Below are 19267 nucleotides of genomic sequence, written 5' to 3'. Positions count from 1 at the left end.
ATAAGAGATTTGAATAAAATGCTCAGTCTCAAAGGTTTCTTAATATCATGCTAAAATTTAATGAATTACTTTACCACAATGCTAGAGCAACATAAAAGTTTACAATCAAAACACATTAATTGATTGGAGAATACAAAGAAGCACAATTATAGCTGGGAAAACATTTGAAAGATCGAGAGAAAAGCAGGAAACAAAGGAAGAGAGAATGATAGAAACAGAAAAAAATATGGACTAGTAAATTAGGAGGAAGTGAAAAAAGTGATAAAATAACTGCTAACTAATGGTGGAAGAAAGTATGCATGTGCATCAAAAGTATGAACAGAGCATTATCAGAGGAAGTGCAGGCACACTTGGCATACACAACTTAGCAGCAACACCATCTTCTGCTTGCTTGACTTTAAGGACATGAATTCCCAATTGAAGAGCAGGGTAAGTCTAGGGGAAGAGGCTTTTGCTTTTCTCCTCGCAATTCATTCAATTACACAATGCCATGTGGTCTGCAAGGGACAGTAATTATTGAACGGGTTGCTGCAGTCTCATTACATCTATAAAGCTCTTTGCCCTCCTAACGAGGGGCCGAAGCAGAAAAGCAGTTAGATGAGGCACGGCTCAATGTTCCAGATACTTGGAGCAGTTGAACCAAAACAGAATAATGTTAAGGAGTAAAGAATTTAGAGGTGAAAGGGTATCTTGCTTTCCACTCAAAATATACTCACTAAAGCAAGTCTATTTAAAGAAACCATTATGTTTCATTAGGCATTCTATTTTACAGAACTCTGCATTTTCTGAATAGTGCAGTTCATGTAACTGGCTCTCAATGGCACCAAACACATTCCATTAGCACCTGTTCTGAAGCATTTTCTCAACACTGGCATTAAGATGGTTAAAGAGGACTTGGTACTGCTAACAAATAGAATTGCCCGGAGGGGAAGGCAAAAATGGTGGCCACAGCAGTTGTGCTTTTGTGAGCCCTGGCCTGGGCCTGTCAAATATCCTTTCCCCATCCTGCGGGGGCTGGCCTGGGGGCATCCATCCGTTTGCTGGTGAATTGATTTAAGTTGGCGGGGCACTCGATGCCCAGGTCCCACCATATACAACTCGGGGATCTGTTGTAGCACTGGGCCATGTAGAGAGAGAAGCGGCGTGGGCTGGGGTTGCAGCTGTCATATTGGGCAGGCTGTGGGAGGTGTCACGGTGGCCCAGCAGTGTCAAGTTACAGGGAGGACTCGGGGTAATGCGGCTGTAGGGCCCATGGATCCTACGTTTTGAGGGCCCCACGACTCTTGTTTGTGAGGAACCTACAGCAGTCTGAGGCCCGGTGGTGAGGCTCACAGAGGGCAGTGCACAGCGCGACGAGCCTGTGATTCCAATGTTCAGAGTGGGCCGTGGGCCCTGCACCCCAAGTCTGGTGCAGCGTCACTAACGGTGAGTAGGCACTGGGAAGGAGGTGCACAGTGCGGAGAGAGCCTGTAGATCCGGCGATAAAGCAGGACCCCGTTGGAATTGTGCACAGGGCCCGCACTAGCTGTAGGCTTCCCAGGTGGATGAGAGGCAGGCTTCCAGAGACCTGTAGACATTGGGCTTGCAGCGGACTAGTGGCAAGGAGGCCTTAACCCCTTCGCTGCTAGGCCTCCCCCCCCCCCATGCTAAGCCTTTTTTTTGGCTATTTGGGGTAGTTCGGGCTTAGGCCCCTGTAACTTTTTGACCACATAAGGTATCCACGCCAAATTTGCACCCTTTTTTTCCATCATGGGGATTCAAAAGGTACCCAAGGTTTGTGGATTCCCCTGGAGGGGACCCAGAAATTAGCAAAGATACAGCAATTGTTTTTGGGGAGGGGAGGGGGGGGATAAAGGGGGGAAATGGGCAAAAAGGGCACCAGATGAAAACATGTTTTTCCCCCCTGCAAATGGTATCAAAAAAGGGGTTATGGTGCTGAAATCACCATCTTCCCACCTTTCAGGGACAGGCAGACTTTTGTCAGAAAACCAACATTTTTTACACAGTTTTGGCATTTTTCTGGGACAGCCTATTTTTGCTATTTTTGGTGCTTTCAACCTCCTTCCAGTTAATGGTAGAAATGGGAATGGAAGCAATGACACAAATTTCCTACCACCCAGCGTTCCACTGGGTCTCCCGATAAAAATGGTGCATCACTCATGTGGGAGGCCCAAGTACCCGCGACAGGCAAGGGCCCAAAACGTATTGAGGCAACATCAAACTTGCCTATCACAAAAGGACCTGGTTTCGCAAGTGGGGTCATCTGGGTTTTGGCCCCGTGCTCGGCTGCCACCTAGGGAAACCTACCAAACCCACACAGTTCTGAAAACTAAACACCTGGGGGATCCCAGGGAGGTATGGCTTGCGTGGATCCCCCAACGTTTTCTTATCCAGAATTCCCTGCAAACCTCAAATTTAAATGGAAAAAAAAAATTACTTTTTCCTCACTTTTTTGTGTGGGAAAGTTGTGGCATCACCGGGCTGACACAAATTTCCTACCACCCAGCTTTCCCCAGGTCTCCCGATAAAAATGGTGCCTCACTCGTGTGGGAGGCCCAAGTACCCACGACAGGCAAGGGCCCAAAACATATTGACATATAAAGACTTATTGTGCAGGGGGGGTTGGGGGACTTTGGCGTTCCCATAATGTGCAGCCCCCACCCCTAATTTACATAATAAAATAAATCCCTGGTTTCGAAAGACTGGAATTTTGTGTGTGTGTGTGTGTGTGTGTGGGGGGGGCGGGTATTGGCATGTCCATATTGCGCAGCCCCCACCCTAATAACGGATGGCAGCAAAAAAAAATCCCCGGTGTCAAGTGTGCCTTCTGCCCCCCTGGGGGGGGGGGGGGGCAGAAAGACTGGATATGCCCAATTTTTTGGAGTGGGAGCAAAGGCCCTTGTCCACTCCCCCCTCCCTGGTATATAGTGGGTGAATCCCTGCTTGGGAATCGCACTCCTGACTTTCTATGTGCTCAGGGGGCTGACATAGCCCCCTGAGCACGTAGAAAGTGAAACTGAAATGAGTTTCCTTTTCATTGCAATGACGTCAGCGCGCCATGTACGCTATCGGCATTGCAATAAAAATTAAAATTTGCCTCGGGAGGTTGTGGGAAGCTCTTCCCCAACCTCCAGAGGCCAATAAAAAAAAAGGGGAATCCCTCTGCTGTCTGCAGCAGAGGGATTCAGTGCCCCTGTTCTCATGAAGGAATGGTTCTGGCATGAGAACAGGAGCACTGATGCTCATGACGGAACCATTCAGTCATGAGCATCAAAGGGGTTAAGCGACTGACATTGCTCAGCACCTGTACCCTGCTGGGAAGCAAGTTGCAGGGGGTACGATCCTGGCCCTCCGGATGTGCCCAGACACTCATTTGGCTGCAGTGACTATGTGAGGGGAGGGTTACCCCAGCCCTGTTGATGTGGCCCTTAGACTAGCCTCCAAAGCAGACACGGGCCCCATAGTGCCTTCCTTGGGGCCTACAGAGGGGGCATGCCGGACATCTTGATTAGAGCTTGTGCTGGATAGGGGCTCTCCCACATAGTGGGCTGGAACAGACCTTGGGAGCAGGTGCTGCCTGGATGGGAGCCTGTTGGCATACCAAGGCGGGATTGCCACCCCTATAGGCAAAACTGTGAAGCCCAAATCGGTCAGGGTCCCCACCATGGGCTTGGGGTCTGCGGCAGATTCTGCCACTGCCCCTGATCGTGGGCTGGGCACGCTAAGCGATCTCAAGGCCAGTCTACACAGCCACTCCGCCCAGTTTAAGAAGGTTTTTGCATGCCATACTGGACACCAAAAACATGCTGGAGTCCAAGATTGACGCGTTCTCCCTGGATGTGAACCTCCTACGAGCCAATACCAGGAAACTGGTGGGTTGTGTGGATGAAAATGAATCTTCCTTGACCGCAATGTGACCACATTGCAGGAGCTTCAGACCCAAGTGAAAGACATGAAGGCTGAGGTGGTCACTCTACACAGGAGAGCAAACGATGTAGAGGGCCACTCAAGGTGGAATAATGCTTCATGGGCTTTCCAGACTGCTAAGAGTGTCGGAGCATAGAACTCTTTCTTGAACAATGGCAGTTAAGCACAGTGTGGTGGACAAGGTACCCAAGTTTTTCACGGTGGAGAGGGTGCATCATCTGCCTGGTAGCCCCACCCCCAAAACTCCCCCCCCCCCCCTCCCCCAAGGCCTGTAATTGCTAAGCTACTCAATTACAGGGACAGACTTGATTCTGCAGCTGTTTCGTACCAAAGTCCCTTGGCACTTCGAAGACCACACCATCACTGCTTACCTGGACTTCACCATGGAGGTACAAAGCCTTTTCCAACACCTACGCAGCGGTCAAGCAGTGCCTCAGCATTTAAATAGAGTCTCCATCTAATACCTTCAACTTAGCAGGAAAGCGATTGGCTTACTGACTTCTTTAGCGTGTTGCCAGGTCCAAGTGTTGCCAGGTGTCGAGAAGGTCTGCAACCAAGGAACAGGAGACTGGTGAGTAGCTGACGCCCCAGCAGAGGCACTGGTGACTAGGGGAGATTCAGAGCTGCCCCTCCATGATGCAAGCAGCCAAGGAGCAAAGGGAGGCAGTGAAACTTCTCCGCGGTCAGAACTTATTTGAAGGCTTGCGTTCAAACTGTACATCCGACACGGAGTTGGACATTAATGGCTCTTTGGTCTCTGCCAGGGAGGACCCGCAAGGGCTGCAGGCGACACCACGATTGGCAGGCGATCTGATGTGAGGAGTTGGGTCTGGTCTGAGTCCTGTGATGGGGGCCGCGGGTTAACTCTCACTGATCCTCAAGATGCATTTGGGGTGGGAGCAGGGGGGTTGCCCTATGGAGAGGCCAGACACTCTGAACATTGATGAGGGCCCGTGAGCCCTTACCTTTGACTGATCACGTACCAACTAATAACCGAACATGACATGTCTTTATCTAATTCTTCCTTTATGGCTGTTTTTGCCTCTTTATTGTTACACAAGTGGAGTCTAGTGTGCAGATCTTTGGCATTTGCCCAGGGTTGGGGTACTGGGAAGGGGGCGTGTGGGGAGGGGGTATGGGGAGGGGAGTTTGCTGCCATAGGCCACGATTACTATTGTGGGAGGTGATGCATTCCTAAATGCAGACTTACACGATGGGTACACTTTCTAGCGTCACTACTCCACACTATAAGTTGCCGAAGAGGAACCTGAGGAGCATGGCTACTCCCGCTAAGAGGTATCAGGTTCATGCTTACCTTCGATGACGCCATGCGCACATAGCCTTTTTGCATAAGACATCTCACCCAGGTGGAGTTACAGAAAAGAGCACACAAAGTGGAGGGGACAGGTTTATGGCACAACGACCTTTCATATGCCTGGTGGGTCTTGCTTTGGGTTGCTCTGGGGGTTCCAATGCGGTGAACACACAGTCGACATGATGGGTGGGTATGTAGTGGTGGAGGGCCATCTGGATGGATCTCACATTACAATGATTGCACTTTATGCCCCTAACACTAACCATTTTTCTTGTTTGGATCTCCCGACTCCGGACCTCTTCAGAGACCACCATGCCCATTTTATTTGGGGTAGAGACTTAAACTGTGTGCTGGATGTTGCCCGGGACCGATGCACCCCTCAGCCCAACGGTATCCTGTGTGTCAGGGTGTCGCAATCATTCCGAGAATGGATGGAGAGCAAGAGTGTTTAATATTATAGTGATTAAACCATCCTGACACCAGTAAATACTCATTTTATTCCCTGGTACATGACTTACACACTAGGCTGGATCCTATCCTCTGCAGTGAGCCACTAGGCATGCAGATCACCAAGGCGTAGTACTTGGCACGCACTCGGTCTGATCACAGCCCTTTGTTCCATGACTCTCCAATGTGTGAGCGAGCATCCTAGTATACTGACCTGGAGGCTCCATGTGGAGGCAATTCAGGATCCCCCATTCAGGGAGGCTTTGTCCACACATAGTGCCCAGTAATTTGACCTCAACTCCATACCGGTGGTGCAATGGAATGCATACAAGGTGGTGGTGCGTGGTGACTGCATTGCTATGATGCAAGGGGTACGTCCAGTCCTGCACAGGGAGCTTCTGACCGCAGAACGGGAGTGGGGCCAGCTTGAGGCCTAAATGCCCCAGCAGACTGCCTTCAGAGGTTACGAGAGTGTTACGGGGAGCTGGAGATGCACCAGGGGAAGCACGATTATCGATAGCATTCTCCCGGCTTGATGACGAAGGGGATCGGTAGGGTAGGCTTTTGGCGTGGTTGGTCCGGGAGGATCAGGTATGGTATGATGGTTAACACACATGCAGCCATTAATGACGAGTCTGCAGAGTTTAAGCGCTCCTCTTATGCAGATGGTCCCCTGCGGATCAGGGGATTTCTCTGGGAGCTTCCATTACTCCAACTGAATCTGCTTCAACGAGTGGAGTTGGAGGAACTTCTCCAGCTTGAGGAGATGCGGGCGGTTATCGATCAGATGGAACGTAATGTGGATGGGCTCCAGATTGAATATTATGCAGCCTTGAGCACACACCTCTCCCAAAGGCTCTTTGAGGTTTTTATCGAGGCAAGAGAGAAGGGTCGGCTCCTGGACTCACTAAGCTCTGCGCTGATAGTGGTTCTGCTCAAGCCAGGCTAAGATCCCCCTCGATGTGTGCCCATGCAGGCCTCTTGGCCGCTTAAACTTGGATTGCAAGATCCTAGGGACGGTCCTGGCTAATCGGCTGATTCCCGTTGTGACTACCATAGTGCACATGGACCGTTCCAGCTTCATTCCTAAGCGCAACCCCTTTCTTAATATATGAAAACTGCTCTGTCTGATGAAGGCCACATCAAGTGATGCGGGGGATCAGGTGGCAGATGTACTCGATATAGAGAAGGCATCTGATATGTTCATATTGGATTATCTACCGGCGACCCTGGAGAGAATTTGCATTGGACTGGGGTACCACTGCTGGATCTATGATTTATATAGTGACCAGATGGCGGGAGTCCGGACGGGACAATTGATTTCTGACCACTTTGCTATACCGAGGGGCACCAGGCAGAGATGTCCCTCGTCTCCGCTGTTCTTTGCCTTGGCCATGGAACCCCTGGCTTATAGCCTGAGTGTCCGTGCGACAGTGGGGACTCCTGTTTCATGATTAACATCCTATCATTTCTTTGTATGCGGATGATGCCCTTATTTACTTACGTGACGCAGCTGCCTGATGGTGCAATTGGGGGAGTTCGGAATGTCTAGGTCCTCAGGGTCAACTAGACAAAGTCTTGCTTGTTTACCCTGGCCCCGAGCATAATTAGTGAGCCCTGCAGAGCTTCATATATTTAGCGGTGCAAATTTATCATCCTGTAACGATGCAGCCATCCGAGCTGACAGACGGCTGCATCGTTACAGGACTTCTGGCTGTTTGCACGCTGTAGCACGGATTCATCCTTTGCCACTGCTTCACAGACCGTTAGATTGAAAACTCTGGCGAACCACTGGCGAACCACTGACTTGATCTACGTCACCTGTGCCAAGATCATATATGATCTAACCATCAGGTATCCCAAGAGGATTGATTAACCAGTATTTACTCTGTTTCTTTATGGGCAGTCATCCCCATCCCCCATTTCTGTCCTGATGAAGACCCGCCTTGACTATTTGATTAAGCATAGTTTGGGTTGAAACGTCAACGATTCTAAACGGTCCAGATTGACCAAGGCTCTGCGCGCTAAAAGACTAATCAGTGTATAGGCCACAGAGTCATTGTGCTTTTCCCAATTATCTGGCCTCCTCTCTCTTGTACATATTTTATAATCACATTGTATATACACCGTGCACTAAAATCTAACACTGAGCACAAATGTCACTTAATCACACATCACCTGAAAACCTCACCTTGTATTGACAGCCTTTTATTTACAAATGTGTAAATGTATATGAAGGATTCCAATTATATGAATAAGAGTATTCAGCAATTGGTGACATGTGTTACTATTTGTAATGTGTTCCATATGTCAAGACAACCGAGATATATTTTTTGAGACCTTAAAAAATGATTTATAAGCACTAACATATTTAAAAGAAATAGTTGGTAAAACAGACAGAACCATTCTTTTTGTTTATATACCCAAACCCAGTATCTGAGGGTCACCCCATTATGGTTTACCTTTTAGAAAGCGGACATTTTCTTGCTTAGCCATCTTATGTGCCTCTGCTGGGTTGGGTATGGACTATCTAGTTTGGGAGTGAGTGGAGCTGGGGATGTGCATTCACTGTAGACAGCCATTGGGGGGATTGAGGTGTGTCCTGCCTTTCCTGGATGACTCAGAGCTGAGCTGAATAGACCTTGGATGCATTTAGAGTAGTGGGAGGAGTGTTCCTTGCAACTGTGCACAATGCTGTCTCCACCTCCTGCCAAAAAGCTGGACCAGAGAACAGAACTGGTTTGGACTGATCTGAGAGACTTTCTGCCACAAGAGAACAAAGGAAAATATGGTATAAATACTGGAACCCGACCCCGGAACTTTAGAATACTTCTGGACCCAAGAGGAACCTCTGCCAAGGAGAAGAGCTGGAGAAGCTGTAAGGAGGAGTACTGACTCGTTGCTGTGTGGATGCTTTGCTGGGTTGGCCTGCAGTGGCTGCTTCTGCCAAGGAGAGGAAAAAAAAGAAAACGGAACTGTGTTGTGTATCCTGCTTGGAGAAGATCTCCAAGGTCTTGGTGTAGAGCTTGCCTCCTGTTCCGAAGTCTCGGGGACACAAAGACTTCACTCCCTCTGTCCTCTTGCACCTGGAACGACAGTTTAAGCTGCCACAGAGGGGAAAAAGCAACACCGAGCGAAGCCGTGACCTGCAATGAACCCATGGGCACCGCTCATAAAGTGCACTGCCCCAACTTGCACCCCAGCCCCGATGCCGCACCATATGGATTCTGATGCCATCAAATAGACCGCTGCCTGCACCGAAGTCAAGGGCATTGCTCATGGCGCTCACAAGGCACCGGCCCACTCACACAGCAGCCGCAACCTCACTGATGCTGCATTATCGTGGGTGGCCTCTTGAATCCATCGGCCACGCAGCGTCATAAGGAACAGACGGCGCCCGTGTGACTCCGGCCAGACACCATGCACCTCGCGGTTGGCGCCGTACTTTGGGATTCTTGATCTGTCATGACGTCATAATAGCCCCAGGGGAGCTATTTGCTCACAAGAATAAGGCACAATCTATTTTTGATGTATATGTATGTATGTACGTGTATATATGTGTGTATATATATATAAATCAACTTAGTTAACATATATTTTAGAGTGTTTAGATGTGTTTTTAGATAAGGGTTTTATTATATATGGTATTTATTAAGCACTAGAGAAGCACTTTTGTACTAATAATTAGGTGTTTTTAGGCGTAATTTGCACAAAAAATTTTTTGATAAGAAACAACTGGTATTTTAATTTAGATCTGACAATACGACCATGGGAAACTATCAAAATTGTTCACAATCAAATAAGTGTTTGCAATATAGTTTCAAGAGAGGTACATGTGAGATTTTACTGTGGGTTTGTAACAACAGGATTTTAGTACTAAAGGTTGTACCCCATTGCTGGCTGAAAATTTTTTTTGCATTTAAGCAAAGTATTTAAGCATATGTTTATGCGGACAAACTTTTGTCTTGTAGAATATTATTTTTTATGACAGCAATTTAATGGTATCCACTCACATATTTATGTGTTTTATTTCTGCATAGATGAATACAGAATCCGGCCCACAGTATTATGTACTTCACCTAACTCCATATCTTGATTTCCATGGATCTAGATGTATTATTTATGGATTTATCCGATTAATATTGGAGAGATTGTTTTAAATAATGTATTTATTGTTGTTACCTATTTATTATAATATTAGCGTTATTTTGCACATGTGAAAGTGGAGAGAAAAAAACACTTTCATAGTATGTTTTCTATGTCCTTTGGGAGCACGTGACACTAGTAGGTGGTATTTAAAAAAGCTATGGTATACGCATTTCTCCATGTGATCAAGGCTGCTGTGTCAGTCGAAACGCGTAATGACATATTGAGTGAGCAATAAACATCCTGTCATTCAAAAAAAAAAAAAAAAAAAAAAAAAAAAAATGACATATTGAGTGAGCAATAAACATCCTGTCATTCCAACCAAGAGGAGTTCGTGCTGGTTCTTTTCATCGCCCGTGGGGAAGTTGGAAGGCAGCAATTCAGTTATTTATATATATATATATATATATATATATATATATATATATATATATATATATATATATATATATATATATATATATATATATATACACACACACACACACACATACACACATACATACATATATATATATATAGTGTGGATTTTTGTTGTTTTGGTCTTGATTTGTTTAGATAAAGATTACCTATTTTTCTAAACCAGTGTGGTGTCCATTTGTAGTGTATTCACTGTGTTACCTTTATGCGTGCACAAATGCTTTGCACACTGCCTCTGATATAAGCCAGGGACAGGTGTCATGAATGGCATTAACATGCGGAGGTCGCACAGGGTGTCTTCCAATAAAGGGGAGTACGCTTGCTCGATCTATTCATCACTGCAAAAAACATGTATCACCTCGTACAGTACAGTTTATCTAACTGCAGATTCCTCTCAGTTCCGTTGAACGGACACATACAGTTCAATAATAAGATTCTAAATTGAAGTTTCCACACTGCCATCAACTGATTTCAATAGCTCTGTGTCCATCAGATTGCATGGCGATCTAAAATAAACTGACACCACTTCAGACGTACTGCATCGCAAGTGGCCCCAACGTCATGGCTGGGGTGGGACAGAACCGCATGACGCCACCTGACGTTGCATGAGGGAATTACGGCCAAAGATTCTGGATCTGGCACCAGGGACAAATTCACAAGGTGAGGAATCTGCGATTAGTCCTTTCCAGAAAAGACTAAGTGACTGGTTAGTTAAGAGCTCTTCAGCCTGCTTGAGAATCTGTTTTTTGATATGTCATGATGATGATGATGATGATGATGATGAGGAGGAGGAGGAGGAGGAGGAGGAGGAGGAGGAGGAGGAAGGATGGGGAGCTTGGTGTGTGCGGTTGCCCTAATCCAAAGTAATTAAGAGGAGATCACAAAAAGACCTGAATGTATGAGTGAGCTAAAACTGCCGGTATAAGTGATGTCCAAAATAGGTGTGCCTCAAAAGAGCGGGACTTATTTCTCAACCTAGTATTCCAGACAGCCCAGTTGTGCAATGTATCTAGTTATGAATTATTTCAATGTGTAGCCATCGCAGGCCAGCGGACTGATGCATGACAGATGTGGGCCCGACCGAGAACCTCCTGGATCCTGTTGCTGCACCTCCGAAGCCCGCTCTGGGCAAAGATCGCAGTGAGTGTGCCAGGTGCGGGCCGCTGGAGTCTACCTCCCTCCCCGCCTCTTGCTAACCCCATCGACCTCTATGGACCTAAACTGCGCCATACGCTCCTGCTACTCCCGAAGGCCCTGTGGGGACAGGGCCCACGGGCGCGCCTGGGAGGCAGTCACCCGGCTGCTCACGCAAGCACTTGGGGGAGGCGAGTGGCTGGCCTTGTTGGTTACTGTGCCCGGCTACCCCGCGCAATGATTGCTGAGCCGACCAAAGTGCAGACAACTACATACTGGTCCCCACTGGCCCATGGCCCGACTGCTATTTCCACCCCGGAACCGGTGAGCAGCTGCCATTTTGCAGGCTCCGACTTGCGATCTGCGTATAGGAGACCACTCCCCACAAATTGACCAGAGCCGCAGCGCACCGGCTGGCGCACACCTCTACTCCTGCCATACTACTGTGTTCCACTGGGCGATTGCGCCCCCATTGTCACTGCCCTTGACCCTCTTGAGCGGCCTCCCATCGTGCTGCGTCACCGAGGCCTACTCAGCGGTCCTCACGCTCTCTTGCCCCGATAAGCCCCCGAACGCAACCCACCTGTGACACTGTCCCACAAACCGAGCCATTGGCACTGCTACTCCTACTACTTCACACAGCGGCATGGGCCATAAATACCCTAAGCAAAGGGTCCTGCCGTTTGAAAAAGTCACTGAAAAAGCGTAAGACACAGGCCCAGACATGGCAGAGGGTGGGCAGGACGCAGGCCCTGGAGGAGAGACATCAGCTACTTCCAACTCCCTGTTGCAAGAAATTAGAGCTGGCTTTAGAGCATTAGATGGCAGATATGATGCCCTCGACAAACGTCTTGAGGGGCTGGGTGCCAAAATAGAGGTGTATGGTAAGCGGCTTGATGTGGCCGAAGCTAGAATCTCGGACACCGAAGATAGCTCTGCGCAGTCCCTCAAGCGTCTAGAACATGTAGAGCGCATACTCAAAGAGGTTGCTATTACAAATTAGGACTACGAGGCGCAAAGCCGGTTGAATAATATACCCATTTTAGGGGTGCCGGAATGGACTAATACTGGCCACATTGACACCTTCGTTGAAACCATACTTGTGGACCTGTTTGGTAGAGAGGCCTTCACGCCTGGCTTCGTGGTGGAACGGGCACACCGCACCCTGGGCCCACGTCCTAACCCAGGCTGCCCACCCAGGACCATCATTGCCCGAATTATGAACTATTGGGACAGAGACAGTGCTCTGCGTCTTGCCAGAGAGCGGGTTGACACAACATGGCAAGGGTCCAAACTAGCTCTGTACCCGGACTTCACAGTTAAGGTGCAGGAGGCCAGACGTAAATACAAGTTTTAAGGCCACCCTCAGGAATTTAGGTCTCAAATATGGCATGTTGTACCCAGCAAGGCTGTGTGTGAACATTAACGGCAGACCCCGCATTTTTGACTCACCCAACGAGGCACAGGAATTTTGTCAATTATAAACACAAGGGTGGCCAGCCGAAAGTTGACGGTGCTGGGTCCTCCCCCCACCTCGAAGTGGCCCAAACGCTAGCATGGAGCTCTTCTCCACTGAATGACCAGGCACTGGCAAACTATAATAACAGTACCCAGTTCATGGGGTGTTTGTCTATTGGGATAGTAGAATACATGTGTCATGAATAGTTTCATCATGCTGGGCAACCGTTGGAGCGTTGCCTCCCCCCTAGGTGTAGACCACTGGAATGTCAGTTGTGTACTGTTGCATCCACTCACTGTACCAATTCGAATGTTTCTGGGATGTTTTGTATCGTTGTTTGATGGATTTTGATCCTTGCGATAGGGACCGCGAGGCTGGGTGGGGGATGGGGGAGGGATTAGGCTATGGTCATATTCATTCTTGTTTAGTTACTGCTATGCTCACAGCAAACTCCTTTTTTCAGATCACAGATGTTATTTTAGAAACCACACCACCCAGATGACTAGGATAGGCAATGTTACCGGTCCATCGGCCCTGACCCTAATTCCATGGAATGTTAGGGGGCTAAATGACAATAGGAAGCGGAAGCATTTTCTACACTATTTACAGCGGCACGACAGACATCGCATTTTTACAGGAAACACACTTGACCAAATCAGATGTTACACGGTTTGCTTCCAGCTGGGGACAACATTGCTACTTCTCCAACTTTAGCACCTATGCTAGGGGTATGGCAATACTGATACATAAACGTGTACCCTTTCACTTGCACACCGTCCTATGTGACCGAGAAGGCCGCTACACAATAGCTACCGGGAAATTAATGGGACACAACCTCACATTAATCTGCGTCTACGCACCGAATACGGAGTGCCCTGAATTCTTTCATGAGTTGCACTCACATATTGTCCGACTGGACGCAGTTAAAACGATAATGGACGGGGATCTTAATCGGCTTCTCAATCCCACATTAGATTGTTCGAACACATCCTCCACCACCAAACAGCGTGCATGCCGGGCGCTCCTAGAAATCTGTGACTTCCTGACTTTAATCGATATATGGCAGCACCGGAATCCATCCACTACTGACTACACCCACTACGGCACATGGACTATTGGTTACTCACACCTGGTATGTTCCAGTGGTACAAGTCCATAACCACACTCTCCAGGACTTATTCCGCTCACTTCCCAGTGGTGCTTCACCTCGGAGTTCCCAGACCTGACGGCTATGAGCACCAATGGCGGTTCTCAAGACGGGCCCTGAATGACGACATCTTTCTCTCCGAGGTGGGGGGAGGCAATAGAAGACTATTTCAATATCAACACTGGTTCAGTGGATACCTGGACGGTGTTGTGGGAGGCCTTTAAAGCAAACATCAGGGGGTCTGTATCGCGAAGCACGCCGGGGTCTTAAAGGATTTGAGGGCTACGTTGTCCCGTATAGAGCAGTAACTGGTAGCGCTGGATCGGGAATGCACATCTCATCCTAGCCCAGAAAAGACCAAACAGCAGATTACATTACTCACTGACTTTAGGGAATCGGCAGATCATTAAGCAAATATATGACAGCCCGTCGCTATGGGGAAGGCGAATGACCGGGGCGTACTTTGGCACAGATGTTGCGACCCCCATATAGCAAAGCATACATTACGGACCTTAGGTCTGTTTCAGGGCAGCTCGTCACCAGCACCGCCGAGATCCAAGATGAATTCCTAGACTATTATACTGCCCTGTACACCTCCATGACTGTGCGCGACTCTACCGCATAGGAGGATTACCTGTCTGAGATAGCACTTGTGTATATGGAAAAGTATATGTAGGACTTCTTGGCTGAACCCTTCTCAAAAGAGGAGATCGTTAGCACCATCAATGCCCTGAATGGCTCCACTGCGCCGGGCCTGGATGGCTTCACCGGCGATTTTTATAAGTCCTATAAGGATTCATTAGCTCCTAAACTGCTGGAGGTATATGCCGAATCGCTCGGGAGAAACATGATGCCCCCTACACTCAGAGAGGCTGTCATCATCCTTCTCCCCAAGCCGGGCAAGGATTGCTTACTCTGTGGCACATACAGACCACTATCCCTACACAATTTCGACTACAAAATCCTCGCTAAAATGATTGCCCTTCGTCTGGCCCTTTTGATGGACATAATTATCGCCCCGGCACAATCAGGGTTTGTTCCTCAAAGGTCTACCTTGCTTAATCTCCGAACTTTGTTTGCGGTCCTTCATAGAATAAACCCAGAGGTCCCTGCGGCAGCGATTATGTTAGACACCGAGAAGGCATTTGACTCCTTAGAGTGGCCCTTTTTTATATCCGTAATGCTCATGATGGGCATGCCCAAGGTAGTAGTGACAAACACGGCGATGCTGTACAGCGGCACCACCGCGAGACTGCGACTGAATGGCTCGCTATCTCGCCCCTTCTCCTTATCGCGAGTTACCAGGCAGGGTTGCCCCCTATCGCCACTTTTATTTATACGTGCAATGGACCCGCTAGTCCGGCATTCCCAAGAGAAACATTTACAAAGGGGGCTACAGTTTAACACTGGACTATTGCCAATTTCTTTATACGCAGAGGATATTATTCTTTACGTTCGTAAACCTCAGGAGAAATTGGACCCCATGATACGAGAAATCATCCTATTCGGACAATTCTCGGGCCTGGGAATAAACTGGCGTAAATCGGTAAGATTTAAGATTTCCCTTAACATCCAGCACCATGCAATGGGACTGAGTTCCCGCTAGACTGGTGTGCAGACTCGACCAAATACTTGGGCATTCACATCCATCTGGACACCGCCCAATTAATTAGGCTCAATTATGGCCAAGCTGTCCACAATTTAGAGGTGCGGATTGAAAAATGGATACGGCTTCCCCTCTCTCACGGGATGGGTAACTGATTAAAATGATTGTACTACCGAAATTTCTGTACCTCTTTAATAACATTCCAATCCCACTACCGAATAGTTTCTTTTTAACATTATGCTCTCACCTGAACATACTGCCATGGGAAGGTAAACGACCGAGTGCGGTGGCAGGTGTTAACCCTTCCATACAACAGAGGAGGGTTCAGCGTCCCAGACCTTCAGCTCTATTATTTGGTGGCCCAGTGTAGTTATGCGTATGCCTGGTTCCACCCAGACGCTAGGATTCCATACCTGCGGCCTGAAGCAGATTTGGTTTTGCCGATGCTCTAAAAACGGTGTTGCCCAGAGGCCTGGCCAGAGATCCCGAAGACATTCAAACAGTTTCCACCACTAGTTGGGCCTGGGACAAGCTGCGGCGCATCGCAGGCTCTCCCTTATTATATTCATCAGCTCTTCCGATCCCCAACAATCGCTGGATACCGATCATGGGGGAGAAATTAGTACAACGCACATTGGCCAAATTTGACATCAACACGTTTGGGGACCTGTTTCTGGGAGGCCATGTATTCATAATGACGGATGAGGAGCGATTCCGCACCGCCCCTGTTATGGATAGGTTTGTCATGGACCGGGTAGGCTCGGCCTTAAGGACGACTTTGCGTAGTTTTCCCCCTGGAACCAGATTAGTTTGCTCCACTCACGATGAAGATAGAGAGTGCAAAGAGGGTGCACCTTATTTCTAAATTATATCACGCATGCTTAACTATAATTCCTGTTGTGTATGATAAATTCCGTAAGGCCTGGGAGGAGGACCTGGGACATCCCATTCTTGACGAACAGTGGGTTAAATGCTGTTCCCGGACGAAAACTGTTTCCCTAAACAGCCGCCATAAACTAATTCATTTCAAATTCTTACGTAGACTGTATGTGACTCTAGCGAAATCACACAGTCTTGATCTGAATAGACCACACACCTGCTTAAAAGGCGGGGCCCGCAAGCAGACTTTGCACACCTCACCTGGACTTGCATTAAGATACAAGCTTACTGGGAGGCAGTCCACAAGACAATTGGGGATATGGTGGATCTGGATCCCACGCCGCATTGGGTTCTGTGGCCAATTTTCCTAAAAACATTCGGAAATTTGTCGCTATTAGTCTACTGCTGGCGAAGAGAGAAATTGTCATTAATTGGGGACGTAAAGCCGCTCATACACTAAAGAATTGGCTGAACAGCCTAACATACTGTAACACCAATAGTGATTTATATGCCAGCACTTTGCCATGCTCCTCACAGCCAAAAGACACCAGGGGCCCACTCAAGAGTTATGTAGCCACGGAGCGCTTGCCCCCCTCCACATCAATTGAGCAGGGCAGAGGCCCTACCAGGGTGGGTTAATAACACTGCTGGACTAGTCAGAACACATTTGTTAGGACATCTGGCGATGGGTCTGCAGCTCTGCGTACCTGAGATATTTTGGTTATGTTGTACATCTGTGTGGGGTTTGGGGAGGTGTTGGGACTGGTGCGAGCACCTTCTGGGGTGGATTTCAGCATATATCTGTGATGACTGTACCTACAGGTCAATGTTTTTGGTCATATTCTATTTCCGTTCAGACTATCTTCATGTTGTCATAACTACGACAGTGAGCACTCCGGTTTCTTGATATTGTATGCTGCAAAATGGTAAATAAAGTAAAATAAATAAATGAATATGCATCCTGTAGGTCCAATGGGGTTGACGGCAGACAATCTGTGTCGTGGGGAGCATTTTTAACTTGTCTTTCCGCAGAAAGGCATGGTGAGGGCAAAGCTCTAAAATGAGAGAGAGGCCCTCCATCATTTTTCAGCACCAGAAAGCAGTGGAAATGACAATCACAGCTGACTTCTGGTGCTGGTACGCTCTCTATGGTTCCTTTGGCCAAAAGAGCCTGCACTCCCTGCTGCAAGAAAAAGATGATCCTCAGTCATCTGTTCAGAGGATGGTAGAGGATGTAGCAGGGTGTTGTGAAATGCTAAGGCATAACCCGTTTGAACAAATTTGTAGGAACCTCTTTTTTGAAGTTATTCCCTGTAACCTGGTCAAAAAATGTTGAATACTGCATCTGACAGGGTGGCTGTGTTCCATCAAGAGCATGCTAAAGAGGTTTAGGGGATGCAGCAGCTGGGGCACAGACAACTGGCCTGTGAGCTGTCCCAGTTCCCCTCTCCTGTGGACACCACAGCCACCAAAAGGTTGGGGCAATTGGTTCTCTGACTGAGGTGGTTGTCAATACAGGAAGCTCCCATCATAGCCATCAAAAGGACAAATTTGTTGATGCAGCTGGCAGGTGGGAGAAGAGATGTGCTGTGGCCCGGATTTCTTTGAAGCACTCAGTCTGCTTTGTCCCCAACAAGTTGGGAACCATCAAATGGCATGTCAGGAGGCTAGCTTGGATGTCTTCTGTAAAGCCAGAGGACCACATCCATGCTAAAGCCACACTAGTGGCAAAATCTCTACTCCGAGAATCAGTGGTGTCCAGCCCACTGCGAATAGCGAATTTGGCCCAATCATGACCACCCTGCATGGTCTCAGAAAGGATAGTATTGGCTCCTTCAGCAACCATGGGCAATACCTGGATGGGCAATACCTGGACTACTGAGTCCCAAAAGACATGGGAGTAGCGGCTCAAGAGGCAGTTGGCATTCACAGGGCAAAGGTTCGTGCTTGTTGAGGAGAACATTTTTTATCCAATGTTCTATCCTTTTTGACTTCCTGTCAGGCGGAGCCACGGGAAAAAAGTTTGGATTTACTTTACTGGTCACAGCCTGCACCACCTAAGGCTCTCTGGCACAGGGTGAAGAGTCAGAAAATCTGGGTTGTCTGCAGCAGGGTGGTGGTGTGTAAAGAGATTACTCTTTTTGCATGATCACCCCCCAAAGATTTGGGCTGATGCTGCTCTTTTTTTTTTTTTACTCAAATTGCGCCGAGTACTGCTAACCAGATTTCAGTGCCAGTGCTCGGACTCTTAAAGGTGTAGGTTTGATCGGCTTGTAGCTGTGGGCACAATAGTGGCAAACCTGGCTCCTAGACTTCAGATCACACTTGCAGTGGAGAGAGGACCAAAGAAGGTCTGCCCTACTGTTCCCTGGACCTGACAAAGAGAGGCTGTGCCAAAGACTGGAGTGCACCGGTTGCTCCTTGGCTCTTGACTAACAAAGAGGACTGTGTCTGGTGTCCTGCTCAAGAAAACGTCATTCTGAGCACCAGACAGAACAAGTGAACTTCAAGAGTCAATTGGCTGACTCCCAGTTACAACACCAGGGCCACAAAAGTTGAAGAAGGCACCTTGGCCAAGTTGGAAGTTGGCATTTACACTGGCTTGTTCCCTGCGGACCCCGACAGCGCAGCCCGGGAGACTGAACCCTGACACTCAAAAGTTGAACCAGAGTCTGCTAGACCCGGGAGAGTCACTAAAGTGCAGTCTGGTCACCCAAGACAGACATGAGCCACAGTTAAAGAGAACAGCTGGTTTCGCTGTTACTGGAGAAGAGTAGACCTGTGGCA

At 48.2% G+C, this 19267-nt stretch overlaps 1 protein-coding gene across 1 annotated transcript in view; it reads right to left on the bottom strand.

The window, feature by feature from the left end:
- NAMPT (nicotinamide phosphoribosyltransferase) overlaps positions 1-19267 on the bottom strand; it is a 293185-nt gene that overhangs the window by 1483 nt on the left and 272435 nt on the right. The gene's annotated exons all lie outside the window — the stretch shown is intronic.

The sequence above is a fragment of the Triturus cristatus genome, chromosome 4_1, assembly GCF_964204655.1.
Source record: "Triturus cristatus chromosome 4_1, aTriCri1.1, whole genome shotgun sequence".
NCBI lineage: Eukaryota > Metazoa > Chordata > Amphibia > Caudata > Salamandridae > Triturus > Triturus cristatus.
The sequence above is the reverse complement of the archived record's forward strand: the minus strand, read 5'-3'. Positions and strand labels throughout refer to the sequence as shown.